Genomic DNA, 7,851 nt, shown 5'->3' on the forward strand with positions numbered 1-7,851 from the left:
CTCTTCTTGACAATACTCTAGCTTCTCTTTGTCTACCTTGTATCCCTTGTCTGCTAGAATAGTCATCATCAACTGAATTGTGTCCTGTCTGCGCTCATCTTTTGTAGTGCTACGAATTAGAATGTCATCTACGTACTGTATCACAGCACTTTTCAAATTGATATTGCCTAAATCCGTCTGAGGCCTCTGTTAAAGATTGATGTAGACTCGCAGTACTCTTGGGGCAAACAGGTGTGTTTCACACAAGTCTTGCAGAATGTAAATGAAGTCAAGTCTTGGAAGTCCTTGTGCAATGGGATTAAGAAAAACACATTTTTCAAATCAATCACCGTGAAATATTGTGCTTCCACTGGGATACTGCAAAGTATCGTCACCAGGTTAGGAATTAAAGGAAACTCTGCCTCTACAATCTGGTTAATCGGTCTCATGTCCTATATGAATCTCCACCAGCCTCCCTTTGATTTTTTCACTGGATACACTGTGATATGACACAATGATTCTAATGGCACCAGAATACCTTGTTTCATCAGTGCTGAGATAGTCTTGAATATACCCTCATCAGCCTCTCGAGACATGGGGTACTATCTTGCTCGAAGTAAAATCGCCCCTGGCTTCAGCTTTATTTTAACTTTCCCTATTCCCTTTAATAATCATACATCATAAGGGCCTGTTGTCCATAGGACGCTGGGCACCTTCGCCAAGTCCTCTTCACAAAATGCTGTATGCTGCCGCATTATTGATTATTGCCATTTGGTGTGGGATTTCCCTCTTCTCTATTCTTATGCAGTATGTAATGCTCATAAAGAACACTACTTCATCTGTTGGATCTTCTCTAAACATATCATCAGTAATGTCAGTCAACCTTTACCCTTCTTCAAGAGCTATTACTGTCCTCCATGGTATACCCTCATCATCCGTTCCTTCGAGCATCGCCTTTTCTCTTTGCACTATGGCTGCTTCTAACTTTAGAGGGATAGTCTGTCCCCCTCTTCATCCATAGGTATCTGTGTTCTGAACAAGAATTCGTCAGGTATCCTCAGTCTTCCCCACTAAACCAGGTAGCCATGTTAGTAGAATGCTCAACCCATAAAGAAAAACCTCAAGCTCACCTGGAACGTCTCTCAGACCCACTTGCACTGTAAATGCCAGTATAAATGTGCCAACATTCATATAGTGTATTCCAGGAGTGGAACACTATCCTTTCATCAGTGAAAGAAATCATCATGTTAAGTTTCAAATCTATTCCCAAAATGTTAACCGGTGTCTTTTGTGAATACAATAATGGAACAGACATGTCACACTCTCCTATAGAGACTGGTAATTCATCAGTAAAAGGAACCCTCACGTATACATGAATGAGTAGCCCCAGTGTCTACTAAAAAAGAAAAAGATGCTCAGGGTCCCCTTCTTTGGAACACACTTCCAGCAAGGATACGGCAGATCCAAAGCTATACTGTGTTCAAACGTGCTATAAAGACTCACTTCTTCAACTTGGAATAATCTGACTCTTCTATCCTTCTGTCTTCATGCCTGTTGTGTTCGTCCTTGTTTTGTTCTGTGTGCGCCCTGAGGCCAGCGGGCATGTTGGCGCGTTACAAAAAATAAAATAAATAAATAAACTTGACTTGTCGCTCCAGAGATCCCTTGAGCATTCATGGCAATTCCCGACATTGGATATTTTCCTTCTCGTATACATGAACAAGTAGCCCCAGTGTCTACTAAAAAAGAAAAAGATGTGCCTCCTATCGTCACATCAACCCTCGGTTCCTCTTGGGGGTCTGGTGTCACTGATAGTACTGAACACATCAAGTCGCCCCATGAGCTGTCCTATTGTGGGTATATACATACCCCTGTACCTGTGAAAGGGTTCCCTCCCACTACAGTGGCACCTCCTATTCTGGGTGTCAGTAATTGTCCCGTGTTTGCATACTGTTGCGTCTACATGGGGGCATGTTGCAACTGTCCTTGCAGTGTATTTATTTACACTTGCTGTGGTTGCTGTGTCTGTTGCATTTGCGGCGCTTGAGTCTGATACACTGTCTGATCCTGGGCAAACCCTTCCCTAGTTTGTGTGCTATATGCTGGAGGATAAGCTGTCCCCCTCTTGAGAATTGGCCATTCCGTACATTCCCGTGGCTCCCACATACGCGTGCAATGTGCCCTGTCATCCCACAAGTCCAACATACAGGGGGAGGAAGCCTGACTAGTACCACTTGGTTGAATCCTTCTTGCGTGTTTGGATTCTCATTCTGTGCATTCTGAAACCCACCTTGATTGCTTTGGAATCCATCCCTTCCTCTATAGCCCATGCCTCTGCTTCGTGGTATGAACCCATTCCCTCCTTGGTCCATCAGGCGCTTATTATTCACCTGCAATGTACCCCCTGCTTGCTGCATTCCCAGCCCTTCTCCACTTGTCAATACCGCCCCTTCTATGGCATACTTTGACAATTTCTTCTGAATTAATTTAGCTTCCTCAATTTTCCTCGCCTTATCTTTCTTCTTATTTTTCTCTTGCAATAGCTGACAGTGATGCACTATTGTCAACTGTATTTCAGCCCATGGCTTCGCTTCCATCACCACTTGCTTCTTCATTTGCCCCTGTACTTGCTTTGGCAACCCCTGACATAGAATGTGGTAAAATAATGCCACTGTTTTTTCCCATAGTTCCCTCATTTCCCTCATTTCAAGAGTCCAACGCTCTTGAATGTCATGAATGTAAGCAGTAGGGTCTTTATCTTCTTTCATTTTACATGTCATAATTGCACCCATATCTGACGTGCCAGGATACTGTACCCTGAGAGCCCTCCAAACATCTGCTCTGCAATTATTAAACGGCGCTCCATCGTGCATTGTTTTTTGTGCTTTCACACTTGAATAGCCAGCTCTCCTCCATATGTCATCAGAGCTTTCCTCAAGAATGGCTACCAAGAGACCCTTAGTGTCTCCTATGGCCAGTTTATTTCCTCCTGTCATTTTTTCCAATTCATAAATCCATTTTCCCACACCCGATATCAAACTCGGGAGTTTGCATCTTAAATTATCCTTATCCATCTGTGGCCATGGAATGTACTGCTGTCTTGCTTCCCCTTTTTCCAATAAGGGAAACTGCGTGAACCCTAACCCACAATTGGCTTCCATCGTCTGCCTATACATGGCAGGGACAATAGTCCCTGACTGTCTCCTCACTGGTAGTGACCTTAACCTACTCACATATGGCGGTGATTCTCCTTTCTTACTATACAATCATCCCCTGGGACGCTCTGGGTACACTATGGCATCTGGCATCCTTTCTTTAGGCTGCTCTAGATCAGACCATCTTACTTCCTTGTCCACCTGCAGGCTTCCCTCTGGGGCACATGCGCCTCCTCCCTCTTCCCATGGAAGGATTCTCTCTCTCTCCTCATCTGAGATATCCAGTCCCCAACTAGTGTGACTCTCGTCCCCTTTACCCTTATCTAAGTTCAGTCTGCTTAAGGATAAGGCTCTGTGTCTGTCTTCATCGCTGTATTCTATTGTCCCTTCATTTCTGCACTTCCTCTTCTTCTCGTCTGTCCCTATCTTCTATTCCTCTTTGCCTGTTGTCATACTTCCCTTGCTCATCTGTCCGTTCTTGCTTTTTCTCCTGCTCCTCCTGATATATCTGTTCTCGTTGCTCCTTGCTCTTTCTGTTATGCTTGTCTTCCTTCAATCTTTTTTCTCGTTCCCTGTGTTTAATATCCTGTTCATCCTGGTCTTCTCTTTGCCTTACTTCCTCAATGTTTTTCCCATCTAGCTTGAGTAATATCTGTCCTTCCATCCATTCTCTCTGCGCAAGTGATAGCTTGTCAGCTTTATCCTTCTCTCCTTTCCATCTCTTAATCTCTTGTTCTGTTTCTGTTGCTACATTCGATCACTCATTTTTCTCTTCCTTGTTTTGTATGATCTTAAACCTCTCCTCTTTTCTCTTACTCTCCTCTGGACTATCTTCACTGCTATAAGCGGGCAGTTCGTATATCAGATTACTATACCCTGTCGCCACTTTCAGTATACAACCCTACTTCTTCCATACTAGCGTCTTTTACTTCGGATGAGGTAAGGGGAGCTGAGGGCTCATAACCTTCCTCCTTACACTGGTTAAGCATCCACTCATCAGGTGGCGGATCTTCCCTCTCTTCCTGGTAAATTTTCCAAAGCTCTGAAATAGCTAGCCTTTTGTCCAATTTCTTCCACTTGTACGCAGCGTGCAAGTATGTGGTCATGTGTTACAGTATGATATGATAGGTTATTTATAATGCAATAACGCGCTTAATACCCAGAGGTTTCTAAGCACGGACCCGGGGATCCAACCTGTGGTGCTCCGTGTCGTCTTGTTTCCAAGGCGAGCACATTGCACCTGAGCTATCCTCCCGGGATTAGCAGTACTGCTTTTGACAATGATCCCCATTGCGGCTATGGCATGAACATCTTATCTGCTGTGCCTTTCACTCATTCCGCACTATACTGTTTGGGCTTGGGCATGTGCTTTGGCAATGTCTTACATAAATGCATCAGAGGAATGTCTCCCATTGTGATGAGTATCAATTGACTGTAAATACTTACCAGGCGTTTATGAAAATACCTTTACCAAAAACAACAAATATGAGCGCGCTCCGACAATCACTGCACAAACCTCTATTTTTTCAATATTCTCTGTCTACCTCTGGATTGGTACCAACCACTTCCCTAGATAGATAGTATAACTTTTTGACTTTTATCTCAATTCCTTCACAATTTGTGTCACTCCTTGACACCTTTCCTTTACACAAATTCACAGACTAGTCGACTTTACACATAAAAACCTCAGTGATCACCTTATTCCCTCTTTGCCCTTAATCAATACTCGGATCACAGAGTTTAGCTCGTCTCCTTATATGAACCTGTTCATTTGCAACCTATGGGCCCCCGCTGGGATGTGAGACGACCTCTTCTGGACCCCTTGGTTCAGGATTCTCAGGTACTACATCTCACTCTTTATCTTTACATAATATTTCCTGTTACACCCGTTACTTTTAGAATTACCACAGCCTTTTCCCTTAATTTTCCCTTCCTATCAGTCTGCTTACCATTGAGTCATTTGACTCAAGGCCTTCGGTATGGTCTCCTCCTCCAACTGACCACGTCCGCCTTCCGTCCGCAAAGCTCCTGTGGAAACCAGGTAGGGATTTCGTCAAAGAGGGACCCTGCACACCACCTCGATTCATCTAGCAAGATTTCTATTCGCCCGCTCTCTACAGGAAACCACGCAATCTTCTAGATAGATGGCGGAGGATGTCCGATCGTCTGAAAATCTGGAGTTAACAGGTCGATGGGTCTGAAACCATCCTCTGCTACCAAGTGAACATTTGGCTCTTAAATAGGTATCATATCGTGCAGTAGATGGCATGCAGAGTAACTCTTAGACCAAATAATCAAACCAACTCCAGAAGAAGGCAAAGTCGTTTTACTGATTTAATATCAATTGTCTAAAACAGGAAGTTATAACGGACATCAACGGACGTCACAGAGCATAATCTCACTCGAAGCATTTCATACAAAATTACATTTATATAGTAATAATGTGTCATACATGACGTCACACTACGTGGCAAACAAAATAACCTATGCAGGGCTATGATAGGTTTAAAGGGAACATCTAAGTATACTTTCTATACGGGATAAGGTTGGGATTGGTTCTCTACAGTCAGGTTGGCAACGTAGGCCCACTCCTAGTGCAAGTCATCTTCAACAGTTCGTTCACACACAGCTCATCATTGGCTATCAAAATATAAGGTTCTTCATTATATGGCCTCCTATAATTGGTTGGCACGCTTGTGCCCTTCTGGAACATTCGGTTCACTAGCAGCACGTAAACTGGTACCCCACGTGTCAATGGGTGTATTTTGACCGTGTCTCCCCACTCAATTAGCCCAACCTCTCTCATCGTCAATGCCTTCTGACATGGAGCTTGCCTTGAACTTGGCCTTGCAAAGTATCCTCGCTCCTGGGAATATATGGAGTGTGAGCACACGCTATCTTAAGTCTAGAGTTGCATGCCCAACTTCTATATCCATCCATAGCCCATGTGACAGTAGACCACAATTCAGCTCATTTTCTAGCATTTAATTGGATTAAATGAATAAAACTTGGCACTCTGTGTTCTTTCTTTGCACCTTAACAAGGGATGACTCGGCTTCTCACATTCACTGTTCTTCAAGGATAGATAACCAGTTCTTAGCTGCTCCAGCATTTGACACCAGGTCAGACAGCCTTTCTCGGTCCTTCCTTGACTCCAGCTGCTTTCTTGCTGCGACACAACTTTCAGCCATCTTCTCCATGGGTTTAAGCTTACTAAAATTGTGACACTAAAGTCCAGATTCTATATAATGGCAGCACTGCCTGCAGTCTATTCACTACATACAGCCAGCTTTTAAGATTATTTAGTCTATTTCTGTTGCTGCATCTGTACAGTTATTAAACAGCTTGCATTTTCTGCTTTGCTGTTCACACGTGCAATATTCACTTTGCATATGAAAGTTTACTCGATTCTTTACTTCGTCATCAGATTCCATAAAGTCTTTACATGCTCTTCTTCAGCCACTCTTTTCAGTGCCGTCACGCTCCTCTCTTGAGACGTCACCTACTTCTCTTTCTTTCGTCATCATATTCCTTCATGGACCTCTTCCAAGAGATTGCCATTTCCACTGGGATGCATCAGATAGGGTTTTCTTAGTGGATTACTTTTCTCAAAGGGTCTCTGCGGAACAGTCATAACCACTGGTGTTGTGCATGGCACAATTTCTGGTTTCCAACATATAGAGAGGAGTGTTGCAGGACTTCCTGCAGAGGCATTCGGCTACTCCTCTACACTGTGATCAAAGCCTTCCGACAACTTGGGCTACACTGGAGTACTGGATTAAGGCGGTGCGCAGATATGCCGCAACCACATTCCACTCACCTATGACGGGTCTCTGGGATAATGTTAAGTTTCCTCTGGGAATGGAGACTGGGCAGTTTGCTTGCTGGAAGGAGGGAGCGTTGGACAGGTTGGGCCAGATGTTTGGGGACAACCAGCCTCTTACGTTTGAGGAATGCAAACAGGCCTACATGGTTGAGGATAGAAATAGATTTGGGTACTTGCAGTTCTGGCATTGGGTATCTCGACCGAAGGTAGTGTCTCAAGGGAGGCGGGAAATAAATCATTTTGAGGATATATTTATAGAGGATCCCCCAGTAGCCAGATTAACAGCTCTTTACAAGGTGCTGAATGCGTCTAGGTTTAAACCCCCCTGCATGGGTATATGGTCAGGTTGGAGGACAGAGGTGGGTCCATTGATGACCTGTCTTGGTATGAAATTTGGTCAAGTGCGAACAAGACATCCCAGGCAGTGCAGCTTACAGAAAATGGCTTTAAGTTGCTCTACCGTTAGTATCTCACTACAGAATGGTTGCACAAGATGGCTCCCCAGCTCTCCCCCCAGTGTTTGGAGGTACGGTGCATCCCCAGGATATTATTTTCACATGCGGTGGGAATGTCCCCAAATCCAAGTATTCTGGCAGGAGGTGGTCGCCCAGATCAAGGATATACACGGGTTTGAACTGGAAATTGACCCTTTGGCTTAGCTTTTGGGAAATTAAGACTCTCAAGGTCATTACAGGCTGAATGCCAGAAGCTCTAGATTAATTACTCTAGATGAATTACTCATTTTCGGATGGAGGCACGTCTTGTGATTGCAAAACACTGGAATTCCCAGCTTGCTCTGAATATGAAGGAGTGGTAGTCACGAGTGTGGTATGTGGCTGGAACCCGCTCATAACTTTTTTCCGAATGAACGCGATAACCCCAGCATTCGCC

Source organism: Ambystoma mexicanum, chromosome 7q (assembly GCF_040938575.1).
Source record: "Ambystoma mexicanum isolate Mex_15411 chromosome 7q, UKY_AmexF1_1, whole genome shotgun sequence".
In the NCBI taxonomy this organism is placed as follows: Eukaryota; Metazoa; Chordata; class Amphibia; order Caudata; family Ambystomatidae; genus Ambystoma; species Ambystoma mexicanum.